Consider the following 12,493-nt stretch of genomic DNA (forward strand, 5'->3'; position numbering starts at 1 on the left):
TGCTTTAAGCACCGCGTCACTTTCAGCGGGACCCAAATCAAGTCGCCCCCCCCCCCCCCCCCCCCCCCCACCCCACAATAAAAAAGCGAGAGGCGAACACGTTCGCTTAATTCGCGCTGCGCACATCCACCAAGTTTACAGAGCGCCGGGCTCTTTGTTGCCAGGAAGTGAGAACGTAAAAGAAGGAGGCTAGAGTAGAGTCAAGGTCAGATGAGTAAAGGCGGGCTTTCATGCTACAAGAAAAGTCTCACACCTATTTTGGAGGACACGCTGAGAAAAGTCAATACTGGAAACCACCCGATGGAATTTGTTGCTTCTTTTCTGCTTCCCTGCCGCACTGCCGAGGCTCTCTGCAGGGAGATGCTGTTTACTCACACACGGCAGCACCTGCAGCTTCACCCACAGCTATTTTTATTTGGGGGTGAATAAAAAGTAGAAATCCCAAGTATTCTGCCTCATCTGGGCGAAGTCGCTGCTGCAGTGCTGAGAGACGGCGGGGTGGGTGGGTGGGGGCAGATGCACGCGGGGGCGGGGGGAGACAGAGACAAGGGCAAAGCTGTGGGGACACTGCTGCATCCATCCTGCCAGCCAAGCAGTCAGCCAGCACAGACAGTCGGCAGTCAGGCTGTCAGTCAGCGAGGCTGCTGCAGAGTGGCGCAGTGCCACACTCTTAATGCTCGCTCACTCTTTCCTCTCTCCTCCACATCCATCCGTCCTCTGACAAACGCTCTTCGTCTCCCGTGCAGAACGTCCCCGACGCGCTCCTCCTCCTCAGACGTCCAGTCTGAAACAGACCCTCTTCACCAAGGAGCATCAATCTCTAAAGTGTGCGTACAATAATAATCACATAACAGGCTGAGTATTAGTAGATTAATGGAGGAAAAAAACCCGCTTTAATGTCAGATTCCTAAATTGGCCATGACGGACGGCGACAGACACGGCGCTAAATGAGCGCGGTCCATTCGTCGTTAAGACGGATAGGAGATATTCCATAACAATCAACTTCATGAGGGACTTTATTGGTAATGGTTTAAAAGAAAATAACTGTTATTTAACATCCAGGCAGATCCATAATTATTCCAACACTGACCTCATTTTAATCTTCCATAAATCAGCGTGATGGATTTAAAATAAAACCACTCCAAAGTGAAAGCGAGTCAAGTGGGAAAGGAGGAGACGTGGCTCAGACGGACCGGCTACAGGAATGTGGAGGATGAGAGGACTGGTTATACTGGGAGGGGGCAAATGGACTGGGCGGAGAGACTGGCCGGACTGGTCACAGTGGGGCAGAAGATGACTGGATTACCCCGCGTTAAGGGATGACTGCAATCCCAAATAAGATCTAATCGGATGACATCACCATACAACAACGTCAACAACTTCTCCATATCGTCTGTGATTCAGCCTTTTGGGATTAGATTGTAGAAAAACAAAATCAGCAAACTCATTTGGTTTTGAGAATTTAGAAATGGTTACCAAAGCGACATGAGTGGCCATGTGAGGAAACGCCGGGGAGATTACTATAGGTTAAAGCATGGCGATAAACTACTGCTGAGGGGTCTCAGTGTTCTCCCTCATCGTCCTCTCTCCTAAACTCCTAATCTGCCCTCTCCTCCTGGATACCGTGTTATTCCGTCCTCTCTCGTCACGTCTGCTCGGCAGCACTCCCTCTCCTTTTTTTGTTTTGCAGGATTCCGCCTCCTCTTCAGAGAGCTGCTCTCATCTCGTCTGTTGAAACGCTCTCCGCTCCTCTCTCAGGGCAGAGATCAACCACAGCCCATTTCACACATGACAGAGTCGGCTGTACCCCACTGACGTATGCACGGCGCTGGGGGGGGAAACCGAGACCCAGTAATGATCACAAAGACCGGCGTGCATGTGCATCGGTCATTGACTAAACCTCTGGAACTCATTTGTGTCCACAAAATAACTTGGTTTGGTTTCTTTTATTTCATGACGCCACTACTAAGCCGCTCTGCCTCAAACTCAGCACTGGAGCTTTACCTTCACCAACAATGGCAGTCTCACCACTGGGGAGAATTAACCCTGACGAGATATAGATTCCAAATAAGAGGAGGCAAACCTAAGTGCACAAGTTAATCCCGAGACCACCGAGTCGATTCCTTGTGCTTGTTTCAGGCCCAGTGCAGAAAGAGTCAGCAGAGAGGCCATATGGAGACGTTAACGAGGCCAAGAACGGGGGACTGCAACGATTAATTAGCCAAATAAAAGCGCTTGTTTGGATTGGCAGGCAGCATCGCACAGGACGCCGCCGCCTTGTTCACGCTAAAGTCACAGCCCCGGGAGGTTAAGACCCTCGCTCAGAGAGCAGAGGCCAGAGCTCGAACCCTCCCTGGAAGGCCGAGAATGCTCATTTGTGGTGAGACAGAGGGAGAGAGAAGAAAAGAGCTAGGTGGATAAAACAGGGCCTGCTTATAGAGAGAGCGGGACGGCGGCGTTACATCCCACGTGAATCCAAAGCAGAGCTACCTGTGCAAAGGAGCAACGGCTACGGAAGCTGTAAGAGAAGAAGAAAAGGAGTTTTAAGATTGATTCTGCTCCTTTGTCAAGAGAGACAAAGACTTTCTGCTGCCCAACAACAGCGCGACAGGCAGAGGAATCACTCAAAGGCACTAAGAATTTGTCAGAGTGGAGCTCTCTCACAATGAACACGAGCAGGAGCGAAGGGCTCCGTGCAGCAGCCTTCTCTAAAACAGGTTTGAGTGTGGACAGACCCCAGTGGGCAGCCTCCTCGTGTTCGCAGCCCCGTGAGTCGATGAAGTAGAAAGCCTCTTTACAGCAGAGATATAATAAACAGATTTAAATACGCCTGCAACAGACGGGCTGGTTTGCACTCCAGAGACACGGAGGGTGTGATCGCAGCAGTAGGTTCTCGTTGGCCCCTTACCAGGAAAACTGAATATTGTAAACAAAAACACCGGATTAAAAAACAACATGTTTACTGTGATGTCGCCGCACACTCCCGGAGCAGCCAAGAAGATGGTGGCCAAGAATGTTCAACTGAAAGAACTATCAGCGTCTTCGTGGGAAGAAGGAGGTTTTGGTGGAACGGCCTGTCGCTCCGCAGCTTTTAAACATAAAAACCCGCTCGCCATCCTCATAAACAACTGTCCTCCGACTGGAATTCCCTAAAATCCAGCCATATTTCTGCACAACTGTTAGCAAATAAAATGAACTTTGCCTGACCGGATTCTTATTTCCAATCAGCTTTGGACGCGAACGGCATTAAATCAGCCTGCCGGCACATGCCGGAGTGTTGGCATGTGCCACGGAACGGCAGTAAAGCAGGAAGAGCCAAGGTAAGACGGCATCGGCGGGCGGAAAGTGTGGAGCAGCCCGGTAGCTGTTCAGGGCCCAGTGAGCCGCCATCTGTCCCGGGATGGGGAGGCCAGGCCAGGAGACAAGCTCCCCTGACAGCATGTCGCCGCCATATGCCGCCAGAGCGTGCACGCACAGAACTGGCAGGGCTGAGAGCGGCATGGGACGGCACGGTCTGGTCAGCACCAAACTGAGCCGACCTTATCAGGGCCGGAGAGAAGATGCCACCGAAGAGAGCAGCACGGCGGTTCTGGCAGGTTGTGGTCACCGACCTGCCAGAACCGCCGTGCTGCTCTCTTCAGATCCCCATCAGACCTGAGTGGGATTATACTGGGGACGTAATCTGGGCAGGACTGAGCAGATTAGTGAAGAGACATCCAACGTGATGGGGTTGGTGGATTATTAGCATTTAAAGGTGTCTCTGTAAACTAATCCACCCATTAAACAGCCTTAAAAGGAAAACAGAGTTAAACTGGACGAAGACAAACGGAGGATTTCTGAGGACAAACTTGCTGCGCGGTCCAGACGGACGGAGGACGGACAGATGGACGCGCCGACAGCGAGACTGGACGGCGAGCGCTGCGGTCAGGTGGACACAAACGGGAGGCGACTGCGAGGTAAGCAGACTGCTGCTGTGTCAGAAGGCAGCGCCGGGACAAGAGGAGCGCCGCGTCCCCGTCACAAATGTCTCATCACTCCCCATCTGCACGTCTCTGACGGCTCAGATCCAAATGAACGGCAGTTAGGAGGCGTGCGACGTGCATCATCCGTCGTTCACGCCGTCCCTTCACCACCTAATCGATGGTCAATCTCACTGCTACACGCAACCATCCTCAGCATTAACAGCCGACCCGTTCATGACAAAGGACCCATTCTCTGGACAAGACTGCGTCTTTCAGACAGTAAAAGTGAAAGAAAATTGCCAAAAGTTTGTCAAAACCAAGAATGAATGGGGTTGTTAGTAGAATAATTGATCGAAGGGTCGTGCTCGGCAGCAGATGGACAGACAAGCCGATTCTAATCCCGACACTGCAGAGCAGCACCATGAATTAGCTTCCATCTGCTGGCAGGAAGTGGCTCACCATGCAGCACCGCGTCCCCAGCGTACAAACGTGGCGTTCGGATGTTAAACCCGCCTTTAATCGTGGTCCAGTGAGCGGTAACACAGAAAGAAAAGTAAAAAAACTTCAAAACAAAGACAGTGTCAGGTGGTGTGTGTAGGGGAGGGAGGTTATTAAAGTTTGCTGTATGCACAGACAAAGATGCGCGCGCACGCACACACACACACACACACACACACACACACACACACTTCCACTGGACAGATCGGTTTTTATAGCCCACAAGATTTTATAGTGCTGAGTGGCTCCCCCTTCGCCCCCAGTGGCAGCTTAATTCAGCCTCACCGACAGATTTATGGCATTTCCATCACCTCGTGTGTGTGTGTGTGTGTGTGTGACACGAAAGTAGTGTCACAGTTGGCCTGGTGCCAGCATCAGAACACTTGGCAAGACAAGAATGCATAAACCAGTGGCCACACACACACACACACACACACACACCAAGGTGATATGATTCCCATAAGTGCAGTAAGTTAGTGCACTAACTTTTCAATGACTTCTCCTCTGGTGATTGTGGCGGCCAACGGCGGGCAGCGCTGATGCGTGTCGACCTCTGTAGAGACAAACCCAGCCGGACCACCTGAGTCCAGATGGACCGACTGGACCTTTATATTGTCTGGAATGGTCATAATGGTCCATTCGTTTTATGGGCCATGCAGTAAACGCCGCGAAGATGTTAGGCGACACCGACCGTTTCCACAGAAACGGAGCAAAGTCGACATCCCATCATCTATTCTGTGGTTTCCATTAAAACTGGAACAATATCTCATTGTCGGGCATGGCTGAATTGGCCAGTTTGTTGGCAGGTGGTGGGCAGTTTTGGTTGGTTTTTAGAAAATCCGCACTGAAAGGCCGCCGCAGGGTAGCGGCGTGTCGAAACCTTAAAACAAATTTAAAAAGAAAATCGCCTCTGTGGTGACGTTATACTGTAGATAGAAATACCAAACTCCAACGCATCAGCCTTCATCAGAGAGTCAGATCCCACAGAACAAAAGGCTCTTTTTGGGAGCGCTGATGATGGAAACAATGGTGGCAACCAGGAGTGCTGAATTAAAATAGGAAAGTTGTGGGATGTGAAACAAAAATACACATCCTTTCAGGGATGTGTCACAGAAGCCTGCAGGAACATGGATGGAATTAAACGTTTAACATACCACCGCAGCACGTACAAACTTTATTTGTGTCAAGTAAGACTTGCGCGAGATAGCTAACAGCATTAGCGCAAGGTCAGAAACTGCGACGATTGAGCAATCCAAACTTTTGACATGTGAGAATTCCACCTGCGGGCCGCTAGATGGCGCTGTTTCAGCAACCGGCTCATCCCTCACATGCAACAATGGGCGTTAAAGGGTCCGAGTGCTCCAGAGAGCACTCAGGACGTGAGGAGTTAGGCACACTGGTGTCTGTTTTGACTCATGCTAGCTGAGCCTTTGCTTTGTATTGGGACTAGGACATGGAGCTTGAATGTAATTAAAAGTGTACTGGCTGACTAATGTAAACTTCACATGTGCGAAAATAAAGAGGGAAGCTTTCAGCCATATAACAAAAAGTTATTTATCGCAGATTCAGACCTAAAATACAACAGAAGCAAAATATGAAGCAGCATGCGGAGCACAAAATGCCATTAAATGCACATTTGCGCGAATAAATAATGTATGGCGCTGATGTACGCAGCTTAATAACAATCAGGAGAGCTCTTCATTCCCTTACTATATGTTTTATTCTGAAGTTTAAACGGCACTAAAGAAGGTCCACATCTTCACTGAAGTAGAAACTGCAGCCATTTCAGTCAGATCTTTGAGATTTGTAGATTAACCAACCAACTCCATGAATATTAGGGCCATTTTAGACCTGGCGCCTCCTAAAAGATGATTTTTATGGTCACCATTATTGAATTGCTCCTCTTCATTTTGGTCCCTCCTCTGTCTTTACAAGTTCCTAACAGGAAGCAAAGTAGTTTCGCCCCAGTCAGTCTGTGGGAAAGAAAGTTTCAGGCCTGGATACTTGAGCGTATCGCGCCACCACGAGCTGCAGGGTTCAACCTCTCTGAAATGGACAAATATTGGGTTTGAGGTCAGGGCGGCCACATGGAAGCCCGGGCAGACGTCTGTTTGTCAACAGGACAGCAGCACGGCCTCTAAATGGTTTCCTGCTTCCTCCCACAACCCAAAACCACGCACGCACGCACAGTGCAGATCAAGATGTTTGTGGACGATGCAGTGTTGTTCGTCTCCAAAGCCAAATTTCCAGACTGTGAGCGGCGGGAGACAAATGGACTGCAGCAAAAATAAATGGTTAAAACTCCCCCCATGAAGAGTGATGCTCCCTGTATCCCTGCGGTGAACCTGCTCCTCCTTGAAGGCAGGAACTTTCTAAAATTATCCCTCTTTGATACAACAGAGCGTGGCACTTATTACAGAATGCTATAACCAGTGGGACTTAATGATTTAAAGATGACGCCCCAGTCCTGAGGGCAGGCTAACGTCACGGGCTAATTAGCATTTATGCTGCATCAGCAGGGCTAATTCCCGAGAGTCTGCAAGTTTGTACCAGAAGAAAAGAAAGTTTGGAAACAGAAAGTTATGGTTAACACTGAGCGTGACATCAGGTGACATTACAACTTCTACTTTGCTTGATAGCAAGAAAAATATGCACGCAGCATTTTAAAACTTCTGTTAAATAAGGCAGAGCAGACTCTAGTTCTGGCATTTAGATTACTTATAATGGGAATACTAATAACATTAAATAAAGATCCTAGCCTTATTTTAAATGTGAGGATGGATTACAGCCCTGCCCTGCCCTGCAGCTGGAGCTTTACCTCCAACCTCAGACCACTGTGGAGACCCTCACCCAAAGTGTTAATTCCAGGCATCATATTTTTATTAAATAATAACATCATCATTTAGGAGCAAACGGGGTCAAAATGTCATTTTCTTATATAATGTTCATTATATAAAGCTACCAAACATAGCTCTGCCCCATTAGACACACGCTGTCTCCAACTTTTCCAGCCCAAGAGCCAAATTTAATCATCCCAGTCTCGCCCTGGGAACCGGACTCATTAAAAATGTACTGGTAAACTTGTCGTGTCACCAAAATCAGGTCGTCTCTCGGCTCCGTGTTGGTCTCCCGGGCCCCCGTCTTCACCGTCTGCTGCTAAATTCCTCTCAGGTTCAGTCTGAGTTCACTCCACCTTCTGATTTTTTTTTAGGTTGCAGCCTATGGCCTGCAGACCCCGGCCACCGCCTGCATCAATAATGCAGAGGCCGCAGCCTGCTAACATCTCAGCCTTTAGCCAGAGGTCCGCTCCACAACACGCCGCGGCAACAAAGGCAGGCGCAGACGTCTCAGTCTGGCACCATGAGAACAAGTGTGTTAACACCGGGGCTATTTTAAGCCCTCAGACACACAAAATCTGGACTGTATCGCACATGTGAGCTCCTGGTGCTAATAGGCTCTGTAGCGCACAGCGGGCACACGATCCAACACACAGAATGCAAGAAAAAAAGGTTCCTGTCTGACAAACAGCCACACCAGAAAGTCCAAAATGAATGCCGACGGAGAATAAATGTTTGATAAATGAACGTGTCGACACACATTTCTGCAAAGTTCCCCACAATTTGAACAACAATAGCTAATTTTCCAATGTCATTTATTCATGTTTCTTAGATACACAAATGTTTTGAGACTAAAAAATTGAAATCATGACATCAAAGACTGTATTTTGACATTAAACTACCAACAATAAATTCCGTGGAAGTAACGTGGAACTCCGACGGTAAGAGAGTGCTACAGAAAAGCAAGTCGAGCTATTTCAATTCTGTCGCGTTCGGAAAAAACAGCTCATTTTGATGAATGAGATGTTGCTTTAGAACCAATCAGAGTCACGCCAGCGGGTCGGACAGGATGTGGCGCACTTGTCCCCACCGAGCAGAGACCAACCCCGCTCTCAGGAGCTACCTCGTCGTCGGTCGTTCCAGCTTCCTGCCCTCTCTTATTTCAGATTTCCCACATTCCTGAACGTTGCACTCTGCCGGAACGTCATCGTTTGAATGAACGCTCATCCAGTCGCAGCCGACTAAACCATTCTGCTGGAGCAAAAACATCTGGTCGGGAAGACAGGAAGTCGGTCAGCGGGTTGTTGTCCCCGCTGACCGACCGCCCGCCCCCTCCTGCCGCCTGTAAATTTTTGATTCGATTTAAATGGGAAGTCCTCAGAAGCGGAGGTTCAACGCGAGTCTTCCGGCCCTGGCAGGGGCTTTGTGAATTATTAAATGGCAGCTTTGGCTCCGTGATGAAATGAGCACAAACAAAAAGGAAGTGCATTAACAACTCTGTGGCAGTCAACGAGTCTTCTGTTCGACAAAACTGCCCTCTTTCAAACCACCGGGAGAGTGACAAAGGAGCGCCGTCTCCAGCGTTCGGGCCGGTTTCTCGGCTTCTCTCCGCTTAATAAAGAGCTTGGAGCCGCAGTTTGTGGAGCGATAATCGGTGCGGTCATTAGCCAAATGCTCGGGAGTATCGGAGCGTCTGGAGGGCCGGGGGATCCGTCACGAAGGGTCCCGAGGAGACAAAGACAAACGAGCAGAGGGACGATTCCTGCTGGATAAACAACTCTCTCGCTCGCTCGCCGCGGCCTTCACGTTACTTACAGGGCGCTCAAGTGTCCACGAGAGAAACCCACACAAGATCCGTGGGTCATTTATCCAGCTTCTGTCAGAATTCGCTCGGCCCAGATTAAAAAAAACTAAAAGTGCATCTAGCGGTTGTAACCCAGAGGTGGGATTCTATGTACGCTTTGGATTACCGCCCTTCGTAATCCGGAGCTTTACGTTGAGGATTTATGGTTGTGCAGGGTCCTGTTGCCCACGTCGGGAAGCGGCAGCTGCTTTCACAAAGCAGCACAACCGGCGCCACGTCTGCCGACTCGTCGGTCCGCGGACGCCAACAGGCCGAGGCGATAGCGTGGGCTCCCGTGGCGGCGTGTTTGTGAGGCCTCTCGCGCCGCCGCTCTCACACGTGGCGTTAAGCTGAGGCGAGTCGGGCCTGGAGCTTCAGATGTTCAGCCGGATTCTTCGCCGACCTCCAGGAGGAACTCTTTAAAATAAGAGCACCCCTGGAGGAAGCTCGGCGGGTCGGACGCTCCTGGGAACATTTAACTCTGCTCCACTTTCCCTCCATCCAGAGATGATAGCTCCGGCTGCAGCTCATCCCAGAGGCTCGTCGACCCGATCCCTCCCATTTAGATCTCCTCCAGCTGCTCTCCAGACCTCCAGTCCGGGGGCGGGGGCGATGGAGGCTGGCAGTGGCACCTAAAACACCAACAATCAGGAGGTAGCAACTCGTGGGACGCACGCCATCGGCGAGAGCGTCTGTTGCACGACTGAGATTAACGTTCGCACCCGACTTAATCCTCGACGCGGCGATTTCTGCAGGCAGAATCGAGCCTGTTTCGGCAAATAGGGCCTTTGATCGAGTCGTCGCGTTGCGTCGACAGGGGTTAAAAATAAAACCGGTTTGTTCTCTCAGGGTTTCCTGCAACACTTTGATCTCCAACATTTTTGCATTTATTCAGTCAAAGTTACAATAAATAAAGAAATAAAGAAATAAAAGCGCCGAAAGTTTCCTTGGCCGGAACGTAAAAGCGCTGCTGGGAGAGTTTCCGCGCGCTGCTAAATGACTTCAAATGAATTGGTGTGGCAAGAAGTTGCTCTCAAAGTTTTGTTGCAGTGATTCGACGCGCAAGGCGGCCGAAGTTGATTATTCAAAAAAAAAAAAAAAAAGCCAGATGGAAAAAAAAAAAAGGGGAGAAAAAAAGAAGTTGAAAGGAAAAAATACCACAGAATGTGTGGAGTTGCTTCTTTCCACCCGCGGCGGCGGCGGAACAGCGAGCGATTGTCCCTTAAATCACCTCCTTCTATGAATAACAACCCAGACACAGATGCACTCTGGTGCAGACTGGCACTGGTGCTCGCCGTCTCGCGCCTTCTCCGCACCAACACGATGCCGTCACACCGGCTGGGAGACAGACAAGGCCGCATTATCAACAACTGGCTGGAGATCAGGTCCTGTGCGTGTGTGTGTGTGTGTGTGTGTGAGAGAGACAAAGACAGAAGCCCAGCAGAAGTTCAGGTTGAGGCTGAGCCCTCAGCAGCAGACATGCCCAGTCAGGCCTCCCTCCTCCGTCGAATGCCACGCGGCCCCCTCGCCTCAGGAGGTGAGAACCTGCTAATTGGCAAAGGGTGAAACACACACACGCACACGTCCACGCTGCGGTGCGGTGCACACACACACACACACGCGCAGACATACAGGAGGAGACAGATGGACGCAGACGTCCAGGCTTTGGTCCGGGAGCGACCAGAAGCCGTTAAGAATTCTCAACTGGCTTCACGTCATTTCGTTTTCATTGAAACGAGCGGCGTGTCCGGAGTGGCGAGGAGCCGGCCTCCTGCCCACGGCAGAGTCCTAAACACGCACGTCCTGAGACGGGACCGTGTGGGACAGAGCTGCGAATGCCGGAGGATCCAAGAGCAGCGATATTAACGAGCAGATATTCTGACGAGACAAGCGGGGCTCCACCGCCCCACGCACGCAGAACACAGCTAAAACCGCCGAGTCATCAAACGTGGACTTCGTCCGTGAGCCGGAACGACCAGAGACGACCAGAGAAGCTGGGGATCATGAAGTAGTGTCGATTTTCCACGCCAAACGGTTAGAAAGCCTCCGCTAAAGCGTGCGGGATTTGGCCCCATCTAGTGGCGATAGAACCCAGCACCGGTCCTGGACCAACAAATAGTTCTGCTGTGGATTCAGAAATCAGTACCTACTTCAATATCTTTTTATCCTTTAGTTTTTTTATGGAGAAAATCAATGGATAATTACGTCTTCTGCGTTGCTATAGAAACATGGAAACCTTCCAGTTCGTCTGGAGGAGACCTGCATTAGATTTACACCACCTTCCTAAGTGATGAACGTAAACATCTGGAACAATTGTCCAGTAAATAAAGTAAATATGTGTCTCCAAACGAGGTGTTAAATCGAGAAGGAACTCAAAATAACACTTAATGTGTTTAAATACCTGCCGTCGGAGCACTTTTTAAGATAATCACAAGCTTGATGGGGAATCCTGAAACTTTTAACGAATAAGTTTCACAGTGCTGGGGCGTGCGCGCACGGACGCGCACATATTTAACAGGACAGATGTGAACAGCACCGAGGCTCCGGCGCCGGACAGATGTGGCACCGAGGCATCAAAAGTTCGTCGCCCCCGGCCTGAAACTGAGTGACAGCTCGCAGATTTCTCAACTAGCCTCCCGGCTAGCTCCGATAAAAGCCTCTTTTCCACCTTTGCTACGGAATAAATGACACAGCCGACGCGAAGGTCGCGGTCGGCGGGAGCGGCAGCTGGGACCGGCTGATAGCGGGGCTGCTGCCGTGGCCCCGGCGGATGGATGGGAGCCAGGGCTGGCCTGCCTCCCTGCTCCCTTAGCCTTGTTAGCTTAGCTCGGCTGTCTGGCGCAGCAAGGAAAGCGGCTCCAACTCTGAACGCCAACTTCCAGCGACTGGCCCGAAGTCAGACGCCCCCCTCCGATCCCTCGCGCCGGACAGCCCGACTAGCCACGGCGGCTAGCACAACCGCAGCGTCGCCCCCCCCGTCAGTAAACGGAGCAGACAATTCAAAGGTTGCGGGAGTCCTACCTGGAAACGCAGCCGCCGAGGTGCGGAGTCGCCGCGTGTGCTTGTTTAAAGTCTGCTGTTGCGCTGGTAGACGTCAAGTCCGACTGCTCTACAGTGGTTTGCAGACTGGGAAGCAAAATAAAGCCCAGCTGCCCCACTGTGGGGTACATGCTGCTGACAGGGCCCCCTCAACGAGGCTCTGGCGACACCTGCAGGCTCACCCGGGAACAGCAGCCAGCGTGGCTCCACTTCCCCTTTAACCCCTTCGAAAGCGCCCCCCCACCCCGGAGTTATCAGTATCGATGACCCGTGGGGGGGGACTGTAAGAAATCAATAATAAAAATAAAGGGTGT

At 50.7% G+C, this 12,493-nt stretch overlaps 1 long non-coding RNA gene across 1 annotated transcript in view; it reads right to left on the reverse strand.

Moving 5' to 3' along the window:
* The window catches only part of LOC115250500 (uncharacterized), a 36,840-nt gene extending 24,473 nt beyond the window's left edge, over positions 1 to 12,367 (reverse strand). The window contains exon 1 of the long non-coding RNA XR_003889060.1: positions 12,162 to 12,367. This is a non-coding gene — a long non-coding RNA (uncharacterized lncRNA). The remainder of the gene's footprint in view (positions 1 to 12,161) is intronic.
* Between the last annotated feature and the right edge of the window lie 126 nt (positions 12,368 to 12,493).

This window comes from Takifugu rubripes, chromosome 7, assembly GCF_901000725.2.
Source record: "Takifugu rubripes chromosome 7, fTakRub1.2, whole genome shotgun sequence".
Lineage (NCBI taxonomy): Eukaryota > Metazoa > Chordata > Actinopteri > Tetraodontiformes > Tetraodontidae > Takifugu > Takifugu rubripes.